Source organism: Suncus etruscus, chromosome X (assembly GCF_024139225.1).
Source record: "Suncus etruscus isolate mSunEtr1 chromosome X, mSunEtr1.pri.cur, whole genome shotgun sequence".
In the NCBI taxonomy this organism is placed as follows: Eukaryota; Metazoa; Chordata; class Mammalia; order Eulipotyphla; family Soricidae; genus Suncus; species Suncus etruscus.
Genome location: NC_064868.1, coordinates 128,449,354 through 128,463,329, shown reverse-complemented (window position 1 = coordinate 128,463,329; position 13,976 = coordinate 128,449,354).

Genomic DNA, 13,976 nt, shown 5'->3' with positions numbered 1-13,976 from the left:
AATTAACTGGTTTCTGAGATCTGACCTCATCCTTTCATACAATATTCATTATCATTTTTAGAACCCTTCTTCTGGTTGAGATGATACATAGCTTTTCATTTTCAGCGACTCGTGGTGTAAAAATTTGCATTCACCTTTTGGTATACATTGGAGAAAAGTTTATTTTTTTAATGCTCCAAAGCTGGTGCACTATTATGTTTTATACTGCTTTGCTGTTGGTATTTTTTTTAACTCACTTTATCTTTAATAGAGATGACTATTTTGAAACCAAGACCAGACAATTCAGTAGTTAACTCACTACTCCACGAAGAAGCGATCACTTCTCTAGTAGAAAACCTGTGCCATAAATGACATCACACAACAGTTTAGCACAGGAAACACAGTAGGATACTGTGGCTGTCTGCTTCTGCCAGGGGAATTTAGGGAGGCAGAATGTAATCTCCCGATTTAGAATTTGGCCAGTCGACAAATGTCTCACGCCCCTACTCTTGTGAAAACAGCAAGGAATCTTTAATAAGCACCAGAAAACTTGTCCTTAGCTCTGCATTTTATTTCAGACACAAAGTACTTTCAAGACTCTCTTACCAGATTGAGGGACTGAAGCAGAAGGGAAAACCCAAAACAAGGAAATCCCAGGTGCATTATAAACATAGCCTTTCCCCCCAAAGATTTGGATTCCGATTCCAAACAGAAGAACACAGGAAACAGACAAACCTAGAAGACAGTCTCTGCAGAAAATTCATGAGTTCCTGACCTCAGGACTTTACTAACCCAAATAAATTTGTGATATTGGCTACTTAAAATGGGGAGCAAAATCCTCGAACCCGTTTCACTGTGTTTACATCTGAGTCTGGCTAGATGCCAGTTCTAAACTTGAGCCCCAAGATGCTTTGCAAATCCCCTGGCAAGTTCTGGTGGTGCCGGTGGTGGCAATGCCTTCTTTTAGCATTTGAGGAAGTGCTTTTCCTGGCCTTGTTTTCTTGCAAAGACACCAGCATGGAGATAAACCTATTCTTCAAACATCCTCAAAATCAACAGATCCAATTCTGTGGAAATGTTTGGCAGATTTTTGTTTATTTTTGTCCTGGCTTCTCCTGCAAGTGCACCCTAGCTGGTAAAATTGACCTTTCTCAGGCTCCTCCTGCCTTGAAATATAAAGGTCACAGTCTGATAGAACACATGTGTTTCTACCCGCTGCTGATACTGGACTGTGGTGATAATCCACTGGGAGCAAAGTGAAGGTGCCTTCTGCTTTTTGCAACTAACTGTCAAGCTGATAGCTGAGGATTTCACATTTGGGGTGGGGTCAGGGGTGCTGTGAGCCACGCCCCATGGTGCTCAGGGGGCCATGCCAAGAATGAAACCTATGTGAAAAGTATGTAGGCTAGTCCTTTGAATCACCTCCCTGGCCCTCCACATTTCCCTATTCTCTTTGTTAACAAGGCACATTCAAACGATAAAAGTATTTCCACATATTTCTAGTATTTCTGGTATTTCTGGAGTCTCTGATGCTAGATGGCCAAATAATGAACTTGGGAAAACTATGTTACACATTTGTGAAAAACTACTTGAAAAGGGCTTATGCACTTCATATACTGGAAGTGTTTTAAAGCTGGAATTGGAATTAAATTCAATGTAATGTCTGCCTCTATTTAGGCTGAGGTTACTTTATTTTATAAACAACACGAGTCACTAGCTTATGAGATCTTGAGCTTATTATAATGTGTCAGGGCCGGAGGGATAGCACAGCGGTAGGGCATTTGCCTTGCACGAGACTGACCTGGGACAGACCCTGTTTCGATTCCTGGCATCCCAGCATCCCCAGAGCCTGCCAGGAACAATTTCTGAGCGAAGAGCCAGAGTAACCCCTGAATGTTGCTGGGTGGGTGTGATTCAAAATTATAATCATGATGATAATTTGTCTCAAAATTATTTTAATAGTGATGATTATTTTCTTAGGATTCTGAGTGTGTGGGTGAGGTGATGAATGCTAACATAGTTCAATGGGGCAGTGGGAGACTTCCATGTATGCCCCCAACAAGCATTATTTTTATTATGTGTCATCTGACTTTCTCAACTGCCACCCTGGAGCAACCTTAGAACATAATATTATTAGCTGCCACTTTTATCTAACCTTGGACAAGAAAGATTTTGGTGGTGGAGGTAGCAATCAGTTTTATTTTATGTGAAAGATAAAGTTAATGTTCTTTTCTTACTTTTCTTCACATTGATAAGTGCTCTTTTGTTTCACTGAACTCTTCCTTTATAGAATGGGCACACTACTTAGCCCAAACACTATCCTCTATCTGGAACTCTTTTCTAGTCAGCTCATTTATACCTTCTATTGTCAACTGGAGTGGAAACTAATTGAATGTTGTTTTGTTACCATATTTTTCGCTCTGTAAGACACACCTGACCATAAGACACACATAGTTTTAGATGAGGAAAACAAGAGACATCAGTAAACAGTGGCTGGGAGGCCAACCTGTGAGGCCAAAGTATATTTACAATTCACTGCTCCACAGCTGGTTAAACACATTTACCTAACTTCTTTATTACATCATAAAATAAAAAATATTTCTTAAAATACTTTTTCATTAACATAAAAAAAGTCCCCTGCACTCTGGCTTTAGCTCCAGGTGGCATTCGCTCCATAAGACACACTTCCCCACCATCTTTGGATATCTGTGCATCTTATGCTACATAAAATACGGTATATATTTCTGTATAACAAGAATATATGAATGTATGATATTTTGATATGCTAATATTTATACTGCATATGGAAGAATGAGCAAAGTTAACTAGTTGAAAGGGAGTTGAAAGGAAAGCATTTTAGGGAGAAAATGATAAAAATAAATGATATTTGGAGAATTTGCTAAAGGAGTCCTGGGCAATATGAGGACTTCTACACTAGTTAGGAAAATTTCAACAATTTTTCTCTTCTCTCTTAACTGCATCACTTACTGCATGTATAATGTCGAGTGAAAATCTATAAATTTAACCTGTTCCCCACCTCACAATTTAATCATCAGCATAGAATTGTTTCTCTAGAGTCCCATTGTGTTCTAGAGCATCTATTCAGTTGCCTGAAAGTATGGTTTGGACACTGCCTAAGATATAACAATGCGTTTTGAATTACAATTTTCTTGTGCAAATATTCAATATAAAAGTTCAAAGTGAGTGAGCCTCATTGATCATCCTTACTGGATACTAGTTAATAATCTCAATATGTCTCACCTAAGCTTCTGCTGAATGATCATCATTTATAGCTTATTTTCTCAATACTGAGCAATATACAGTATAATGATTGTGTCACAAATCTCAGGCTCCTTTCTTTATTACTGTCCAGGATCCCTACCTCCATGCATACTAAGCCGTCAAAACCCAAAGTCTTTCTTCATGGTCCCAGAAAATTTTTTCCTCAATCACATTTGTCAGTCAAGCTTCAGTAGAGATCTTGGTTTTTGTTCAGATCCTATTAAAAGTCAGGGTGTCAAAGAGCATCTTCTGGTTTCATCTCACCATTAGGTGGTGAGGCAGGGAGACCCACCCTGAAAGCAAGTTGTTGCTGTTTCCAAGATGTCGGGGTGTCATATGAATCCACCCTGTGCAAGTTGGTGCCAGGGCAGCATTAGGGCCTTCCCCAGTAGAAGTTCGATTCCTGGTGCTGGTGCAGAAGATGATGCCAGTTCCAAAGATAGGATCCAAGGTCCGGGGGCGAACAGCAAATATCCAATCGATTGAAGCCTAGGTCAAGTCACTATGACACATGTTCAGGGTGAAAACACCCCTGCAATAAAAAAATTATGAGTTCCTATCCCTAATAGACAAGAACTTCTTTTTGTGCATATTTCCCCATTGGGGGTGTTAATGCACTCTAATTTATTGATGAATCCAAAAATCTTAAATTATGTTTCCAAGTTAAAAAGCTTCTCTATAGCCATTGGACTAAAAATGTACTGGCTATTTTGGCTAAACTGCAAGTTCTGTGATTTTAAATTGAGTACTTACTTTTTTCACGCTTGTCAAGAAGAGTTTTCCTTGTTTTTTTATTTTTTTATAATTTTTATTTTAATCATAGTGGCTTTCATATATTTCCCCATGTTAATGTGTTTTTGCAAAAAAAAAAAAAGAACAAAAAGCCAGAGGATACTACTGGTGCATATGAGGATAAAATAACAAGCTAAACATTGCCTATAACCTGATTCTAACCTAAACTCAAACCCAAGAGAAACTTCTTATCTACTACAATTTCCTAATAAATCCAAAAGGGTTGGGGAAAACTACCTAAACATATGGAAATACACAATAAGAATTATAACCTATTGAGAAAATATACATAAAGAAATATACAAAGGAAATATACATATCCACTTTAAGTCTGGAGGGGGATAAAATCTGGAATACATCTTTAGCCTGCAACATGGTCTTGTGGTGTCTGAAAAAAATGGATCACAGCAGTCATGGATCAGTAAATGCCCTTGAACTGAGGGTTTCCAAAAGCTGAATCTGGTAGCAAGCAAGTCAACAGTGAAGGGAGGTGGGAGAAAAATCGGTTATGGGAATGTTGCACTAGTGAAGGGGGGAGTTCTTTACATGACTGAAACCCAACTATAATCATATTTGTAATCAAGGTGTTTAAATAAAGATATTAATTTAATAAAAGAGTAAATCGTCAGAAGCAGCACCAGCAGCTTCTTCTTGAGCCAAGGCAAGGCAGGCTGGGAGGCTATTGTGGGATGGAGTGGGATGGAGGGTGCATTCTGGTTTCAGAGGAGCTAAGAACAGAGGGTAAACTGTGTTAAGTAGGGAAAAGTAACAAATCAGGGGTGAGAGAATGAAAAGATAGAAAAGGATTTGTAAAGTGATAAACAGGGGGAGGGGAGAAATGAAGAGTTTTATATAACAAAGAGGACTATATACAACATAGACAAGCAATATGTACAATACAGACAGACATTAGATGGGCATAAAGGTGGCCTAATATACACACACAGAGAGACAATGAAGATCTATCCATAGGTTGTATTTGAAAAACTGACCCAACCTAAAAAATATAAAGCTGGCAGGTCAAATGGGAAGGTTTTTCAATTCCTAGGCAAATCATCATTAGTGAGGATAAACTTTGCTGGAAAAGGGCTTCCTAGGTTACATTCTGCATAGTACATTCTTAAAACAATCATAGGTTGATTAAACTGTTCATCTATAGATTGTTTTACTTCTCAGGCTAATTACTCCTTGATTTTTATTGTTAAATCCTTAAGTGTTGATTTTAGATCCTCATTTATAAGATTCAGGTATTTTGGTGGACTTAAGAATGTCCTAGGTTTTCTCTTCATATCCCCAACTGCAGGTATCTTCCTTAATTTCCCCATTGTTCTTTGCATTTGGTGGGTTGGAATGCTGGAGTTTTAGGGTGTTTAAGGAAGTGAATTATTGAACTGATTTTTATAAAAGGTGACTAGAGGTATATCTGCTTTAAAGGATATTTTCCTAAACAAATGACATTATGTAAGTATGCTAAAATATTGCAAACTAATCCATTGTTTGTTCAACGGAGTTTTGTGCTGTATATTTTCTAGAATAATGGAAATGTGCCTGGAAATATATGATGCCCATGTGGCTTGGGAAGAGGATGATTGATGGGAGTGACCAGCGTGTCCCTCTCTATGCACACACACAGACCTGAGATGTGGCACTGTATGGCAGAGGGACTTGTCAGGCTGTGGGACTTGGAAGTTGACTTGGGGGAGATGCTGCAAGCAGTACTGGCTGCATTTTCTGAGTTAATTTTTGTAGATAGTGTGAAAAGAACCAAATGTATTCTTTTGTATGTGGATATCTAGTTGCACTAGAAACATTATTTTATTTTTTAAATTAATAGAGAAATACTTATTTAATAGAATTTTTTTCTACTGAAATATTAGGGCCTAAAGATGCAAGGCTGTTTGGTATGTGCGGTGTTGGAAATTACCAGGGCTACCCAGGTGGTGCTCAGAGCTCAGTAGGACCCATCTTGCATTGCTTTGGGAGATCTCCAGGATTCTATCCAGTAGTACATCTGGGGGCTACTCCCTGGTTCTTAATTTTTGACATTATATAAGCCTTTAAATGCTGGAAGGAATCCTATTTGCTGACAGTGTATGATATTTTTTGATGTTTTGAGGTCAAGTGGTTGGTATTCTCTTGCAGATTTTTGCATTTATAACTTAAGAAACAATGACCTGAGTTTTTCTTGTGACGTCTTTGTCTTGTTTTGACACCAGAATACTATTTTTCTATAGACTATGTTGAGAAGTTTCCTTCTATATTTAGGATGAACTTGAGAAAAATGTTATTGATTCATCTTTGAAAGTGTAGTAGAGCTTAACAGAAAATCACTTGGTCTCCAATTTTTCTATCTCGAAAAAATATTTTTTAATTACCAACTCAATCTTGTTTTTGTTAATGAGCTTACTGAAATTTCTTTATTTCCAGGTCAGTCTTTTTTTAGTGCTTCCAGGAACTTTTCCTTTTCATCTAGGCTATCTAATTTGTTGCTAAATTTCGATTTTAATCATTTGAATTTTCTTTCAGTTTTCTTGGCCAGTACAACTTAAGATTTTGCAATTTTGCTGAATTTATTTGCTGTTTTAATTTATTTATTTCTATTATTTAAGTTTTAACACTTGTTACTTCCTCCACTATGTTTGCCTGGAGTTTCATTTGCCTGTGTTTGCCTATGTTTGGGACTTATTGCCCTTGTTCACTATGTTTGCCTATACTGATCCTTAGGGATCATATCCCTGATTAAGGCACTCACACAACTTTCCTTGGTACCCACTGCATTGCAAACAAGTCAAGCACATTTTTGCAGTACATGCACATGTGTCTTTACTGGAAACTGCACATATTTTATTGTGGTGGTCTTTCTTGCATCTTATAGTTGGAGTGCTCACTAGGTGTTGTCTAATTTATCGAGGCATTTGCGTACTTTAATTTAATACTCATTAGAGGACACACACTTTTATCTGTGGTGCTTGCACAACCTGACTGCATTGCTCCAGAGAGCACATACTCTGTTGTGGCACCAGTTATCCAGGTAACAGAGTTGCTAGGGCCAAACATGTGGCTTTTGAGTAGGAATGAGCATCAAATTATGCTCTCATGCTTACAAGGCAGGCACTTTACTACTAAGCCAAGTTGTAGATCTCTAGATGAGAGCCTTTTCTCGGGGGGGTCTACACCCAGTAGTGCTCAGGGGTTACTCCTGAATCTGCAATAAGGAATCACTCCTGGTGGGCTTAGGGGCCCATATGGGATGCTTGGGATCAAACCAGGGTTGGCTGTGTATAAGGAAAGTGCCCTACTCATTGTATCATCACTCTATCTATCACCCAAATGAAAGTCTTGACTAAATAAATTATTTTGGCAATGATCAGCATATAGATGAAACCATAAGATGTGGCCTGGCTGAAATGACAGAGGGAAGGAATATAAAGAAAAAATGGCAGAAGACCCATGGTTGAGTCTTGAGAAACCCCAATATTAGGAACATCTGCAAAGGAGACAACAATAGCAGATTGTGATATAAGGGACAATTCAATAGTTATTGTCAGAATAACTAAATAACCAAATATTATAAGATAGCGAATGACTACATCAAATAGTGCAGTGACTCCAATAATATAAGTGTGGAAAAGTGTCTTTTGGATTTGGCAATTTGGAATTTATTTTCAATAAATAGTTTAATCTGGGTGGAGAGATTAGAAAATATACTAGATTGAGGTATCGATATCAGACCCGAAACCATAAGATATATAGAACAATACATAGGCAAAACACTCCAGGACATTGAGACTACAGGCATCTTCAAGGAGGAAACTGCACTCTCCAAGCAAGTGAAAGCAGAGATTAACAGATGGGAATATATTAAACTGAGAAGCTTCTGCACCTCAAAGGAAATAGCGCCCAGGATACAAGAGCCACCCACTTAGTGGGAGAAACTATTCACCCAATACCCATCAGATAAGGGGCTAATCTCCAAAATATACAAGGCACTGACAGAAATTTACAAGAAAACATCTAATCCCATCAAAAATGGGGAGAAGAAATGGACAGACTTTGACAAAGAAGAAATAAAAATGGCCAAAAGACACATGAAAAAAGTGCTCCGCATCACTAATCATCAGGGAGATGCAAATCAAAACAACTATGAGGTAGCACCTCACACCCCAGAGAATGGCACACATCACAAAGAAACTGTGGTACATATACATAATGGAATATTATGCAGCTGTCAGGAGAGATGAAGTCATGAAATTTTCCTATACGTGGATGTACATGGAATCTATTATGCTGAGTGAAATAAGTCAGAGAGAGAATGGTCTCACTCATCTATGAGTTTTAAGAAAAATGAAAGACATTCTTGCAATAATAAATCTCAGAACCAAAAGAGAATAGAGCTGGAAGTTACAGCTCACCTCAGGAAGTTCACCACAAACAGGGATGAGTTTAGTTAGAGAAATAACTACGTTTTGAACTATCCTAATAGTGAGAGTGTATGAGGGAAATAGAAAGCCTGTCTAGAGTACAGGCGGGGATTGGGTGGGAGGAGGGAGATTTTGGACATTGGTGATGGGAATGTTGCACTAGTGATGGGTGATGTTCTTTACATGACTGAAACCCAAACACAATCATGTATGTAATCAAGGTGTTTAAATAAAATATATTAAATATATATACTACATTGAATTAAAATGAGGCCCAAGCGCTAGTATAGTGGATAGTGAATTGCCTTGTACATGGACCCAGATTTTAGCTCTAGTGTGTCTCAGCCCACCGGGAGTTATTCCTGAGCACAGAACCAAGAGTAAGTCAAGGTCACTAATGAGTTGGCCCAAAATAAAACAAAAACAGAAAACTAGACTAGAAGGAGAGAAGTTACAGGCACAGACAATTCTCTTGAGACATTTGACTCCAAGGAGGAAGTGAGAAATTAGGGGTTAATTAAAGACTAATGTCTTGTCAAAGAAACTCTTTTAATTATGGGGAGTTCCAGAGCTATAATAAGTAGTTGTTATTGCCATTACTAGAGTTTCTCTTTGATGGTCACTACAAAGTATTCAGTGACATATACCTACCATTAAAGCATTTCTTGCATTGAAGAAAGTTTCAACCCAGAAATCTTCTAGCCTATAAAGCACCAAGTGCTGAGATCTCAAAACATCAGTTATCATTATTTTTATCTTGGTGAATAATATACTATATCAACCAGGAAAGGGGAGAGCTGAGCTGTGTGGAAATTATAAGCACTTGAAGAAGACCCACAACAAAATACCTGGATGTGGTGGTCTTTGAAGAGATAGAAAAAGAGAAGTAAACAGTTGAGAAACAAGGAAGACTATTGCCCTTATAAGCTGGCCTAAAAAACCCAATATAAATCTTAATGTCTTAATGTTTTTACTGTTTCAAAAATTTTTATTAGTCATAATTATAAAAAGTTTATTGCTTTATAGTACAAATTAAAATTGGAGAAAGTGATTCCTCCCATCTTCTTTTATTTTGTCAAGGATTGCTTTAGCTATTTGTGGACATTTATTTCTCCATATGAATTTCAGGAGTGTCTCATCCACTTCTTTGAAAATGTCATGGGATTTTTATAGGTATTGCATTAAATCTGTACAATGCTTTAGGATTTACTTCCTAGATCATCATTATAATGATGCTAAACTTTCCAATTGAAGAGCAGGGTATATGTCTCCATTTCCTTGTGTCTTTTATCTCTTGAAGCAGTATTTTGTAGTTTTCTTTATATAGCTCTTTCACCTCTTAAATTGTACTATAAAGCAATAGTCACTAAAACAGCATAGAATTGGCATAAAGACAGACTCTTAGATCAATGGAATAGTCTTGAGTATCCAGAGATGGACCCACAGTTTAATAACAATTGAGTTTTGATAAAGAAGCAAGAAATACAAAGTGCAACAGGAAACTATCTTCAATAAGTGGTGCTGGAAAAACTGGTCAACTACATGCAAAACATGAACTCAGACCTCTCCTTAATACCATGGACAAAGGTCAAATAAAAATTAAATAAAGACTTTGCTATCAGACCTGAAACCATAGGTACACAGAGAAAAACTTAGGCAGAACACTCCATGACAGTGAAGCTAAAGGCATTGTCAATAATGAAAGAGCACTGGCCAAACAAGTGGAAGAAAAATAAACAAATGGTACTACATTAAACTCAGAAGTTTCTTCACTTTAAAGGAAATAGTGACTAGGATACAAAGGTTACCCACAGAATGGTAGAAACTTTTCACCCAATATCCATCAGATAAGGGGCTAATATCTATTAATATATACAAGGCACTGGTTGAAGTACTTTACCAGAAAAAAATCTAACTCCATCCAAAAATGGGGAGAAGAAAAAAACATTTCCTCAAAGAAGAAGCACAGATAGCCAAAAGACACATGAAGAACTGCTTCACATCATTAATCATCAGGGAGATTCAAATCAAAACAGTATGATATCATCTCACACTACAGAGATTGGCATGCATCAAAAAGAACAAGAGCAACCAATTGCTTGTCCATATATGGAGAAAAGGGGACTCTCATTTTTGCTAGTGAAGTTTTGACTGGTCCAGCCTTTGTGCAAAATAATGGTAGTTTTCCAAAAACTACAAATTGAGCTCCCATAGGATCCAGTAATAATTCTAGTTATATACCCTAAGAGCCCAAAAACACACTGCAGAAAACCCTCTGCACTTCTGTTTTCAATGCTGCATTATTCAACAGTCACACTCTGGAAGCAAGCCAAGTTTCTGAGAACAGATGAGTGATTAAAGAAACTGTGGTACTGATTACACATGGAATACTATGCAGCTGTTAGGAAAATGAAGTCATGAACTTTGCTTATACAAGGATGAACATGGAGACTATTATGCTGAGTAAAATGATCCAAAGGTAAAGGGATAGACATTGGTGACCAAAGGTCTCACTGGTGTACATTGTATGACTGAAACCCCAAAATGAACAATTTTAGAACCACGCTGCTTAAATAAAGCAATTAAAATTGAAAAAAGAATGACAAAAAAGTCTAAATGGTCGTTTTGACCATGTAGTAAACATCTACATTTAAATCTTTGGAATGATCCCTGAACATTCGTTGATTAGCTTCAAGCACATTCCTTAACTTCATTTTTCTCAGTTCTAGTTTTACGATTTTTTTTAAAAAAATAAATAGAATACTGTTGAAGTACTAAAGGTTTTAAAATATGTAAGGCCATAAGGAGATAGTTTAAGGGGCAGAATACTTGCCTGGCACATCGTTAATCCGGGTTCCATCCATGGCACTTCACATATGCTCCTGAAACTCCACGAAGAGTGATGAGTCAGGAGTAAGCCCGTACTTTGTTTTGTTTTTCACATAGTAACAAACAAAAAATTAACAAATTATATATACTTCTAGTGTACTTCACTTTATCTTGACATCCTATACACATCATGATGTTTTCCATCCAAGATCAAATCATTGATCTCCTTTGCCAAAATGTATCTATTTCCACCTTTTACTTTCCCATCCAAGAAGCACACTTTGGTTCTTATTGTAGAATAAATTGTTTTTGTGCTGTGCTCTTTGTTTCTTTAGTTTGTTTGTTTGTTTGTTTTGTGGGCCTCATCTGGCAGTGCTTAGAGATCAATCCTGGTTCTGTGTACAGGAATCACTCTTGGCAAGCTCAGGGGACCATATGGGATGCCAGGGATCAAACCTAGATCTACAGTGTACAAGGCAAGCGCCGTACCTGCTGTGATATCGCTCCAGCCCATGTTTCTTTATCCTTTCAGTGTGTGTCAAATTACTTAATCTTCGTTTTCTCCATCCTATTTAAGTCACTTAAAAGAATTCCTTCGGTCTTAAATTGCATCTCAGTTCAAAGTTTATAGATGAGAAGGATTAAATAAACAAATGTGTGTAGTCTTGAACACACTACTCTATGACTTATGGAAGACAAGCATTTGTTTGACATATCACTGTGTGCCAGAACCCATAATTGAATAAGAAATAAGTGTGGTCGTTTCAAATTTTAAGGTTTTATAAAATAATGTTGAATAATAAAACCATAATAGTTTAAAGTACACTACCTCAGTTAAATGACTAGTTTGTATGGTTGGCTACACACTTCGTAATTGTTAGAACTGTTTGTTATATAATGTAAATTAACTTTGAATCCCACACTAATTAAAACTATCTTTATCCTCTTATTGACATTAAGTTACTGTTATAGCTCATGTATTTATGACCACATGTCTTTATATTTATTCTCATTCTTCAATCTTCCTTACATTCACTTGTCCCTCACCTTCATTTTACCCACTTCTGTTTTATTTGACCTCCATTCTCAATCATTTTGATCACACCTCAGTTCTATTATAAATTTATGCATTTGTTTACATCATATCTCATCATTGTCTGATCTTGCTCCTTTATATACTGTCTATGAAAGAAAGAAGGAAGGCAGGAAGGAAAGAGTGAAATAAAGAGAGAAAAAGAAAGGAGGAAAGGGAAGGAAGAAAGAAAGAAAGAAAGAAAGAAAGAAGGAAGGAAGGAAGGAAGGAAGAAAGAAAGAAAGAAAGAAAGAAAGAAAGAAAGAAAGAAAGAAAGAAAGAAAGAAAGAGAGAGAAACAAGGAAGGAAGGAAAGAAGGAATGAATGAAGGAAGGAAGGAAGGAAGGAAGGAAGAAAGAGAAGGAAGGAAGGTAGGAAGGAAAGAAGGAAGGAAGAAAGTAAGAAAGAAGAAAGAAAGGAAGGAAGGAAGGAAGAAGAAAGAAAGAAAGAAAGGAAGGAAGGAAGGAAGGAAGGAAGGAAGAAGAAAGAAAGAAAGAAGAAAGGAATGAAGGAAAGTAGGAAGGAAGGAAAGTAGGAAGGAATGAAGGAAAGAAGGAAGGAAGAAAGAAAGAAAAAAGAATGAATGAAAGAGAAACAAGGAAGGAAGGTATAAAGTAAGAAAGAAAGGAAGGAAGGAGGGAGGGAGGGAGGGAGGGAGGAAGAAAGAAAAGAAAGAAAGAAAGAAAGAAAGAGAAAGAAAGAAAGAAAGAAAGAAAGAAAGAAAGAAAGAAAGAAAGAAAGAAAGAAAGAAAGAAAGAAAGAAAGAAAGAAAGAAAAGAAAGAAAGGAAGGAAGAAAGAATGGAAGGAAGGAAGGACGGAAAGAAAGAAAGAAAGAAAGAAAGAAGGAAGGAAGGAAGGAAGGACGGAAAGAAAGAAAGAAAGAAAGAAAGAAATAAGAAAGAAAGAAAGAAAGAAAGAAAGAAAGAAAGAAAGAAAGAAAGAAAGAAAGAAAGAAAGAAAGAAAGAAAGAAAGAAAGAAAGAAAGAAAAGAAAGAAAAGAAAGAAAGAAAGAAGCAAGGAAGTCGTAGTGGTTGGTGGGAGGCAAACTGGGAATGGAGAAATTGGTGGTGAAGGGATTCATGTTACAATAATGTCTTCCGTAAAGCAATCATGAACTTTGTAACTCACAGAGACTAAATACAATGATATTGTATCAAAAATTAAGTTTTGCTCTTCAAGCCCAAGCTCTGCCTTGACTATGTATCTCAGTTATCTATTTCTTGGCTTTGTAGCTTTAACTGTGGAAAAGCCCATGTTCTCTCTCCAAGACACACTTACTCTTTTTTGTTTGTTGTTGTCAAGCCCAAGCTCTGCTTTGACTATGTATCTCAGTTATCTGTTCCTTGGCTTCTTTGTAGCTTCTCAGTTATCTGTTCCTTGGCTTCTTTGTAGCTTTAACTGTGGAAAAAGCCATGTTCTCTCTCCAACACACACTTACTCTTTTTTGTTTGTTGTTGGGCCACCCCCGGCGGTGCTCAGGGGTCACTCCTGGCTCTGTGCTCAGAAATTGCTCCTGGCAGGTTCAGAAGACCATATGAAATGTCAGGGATCGAACCCAGAACCCGGGTTTGTCTCAGGTCGGCTTTATGCAAGGCAAAAA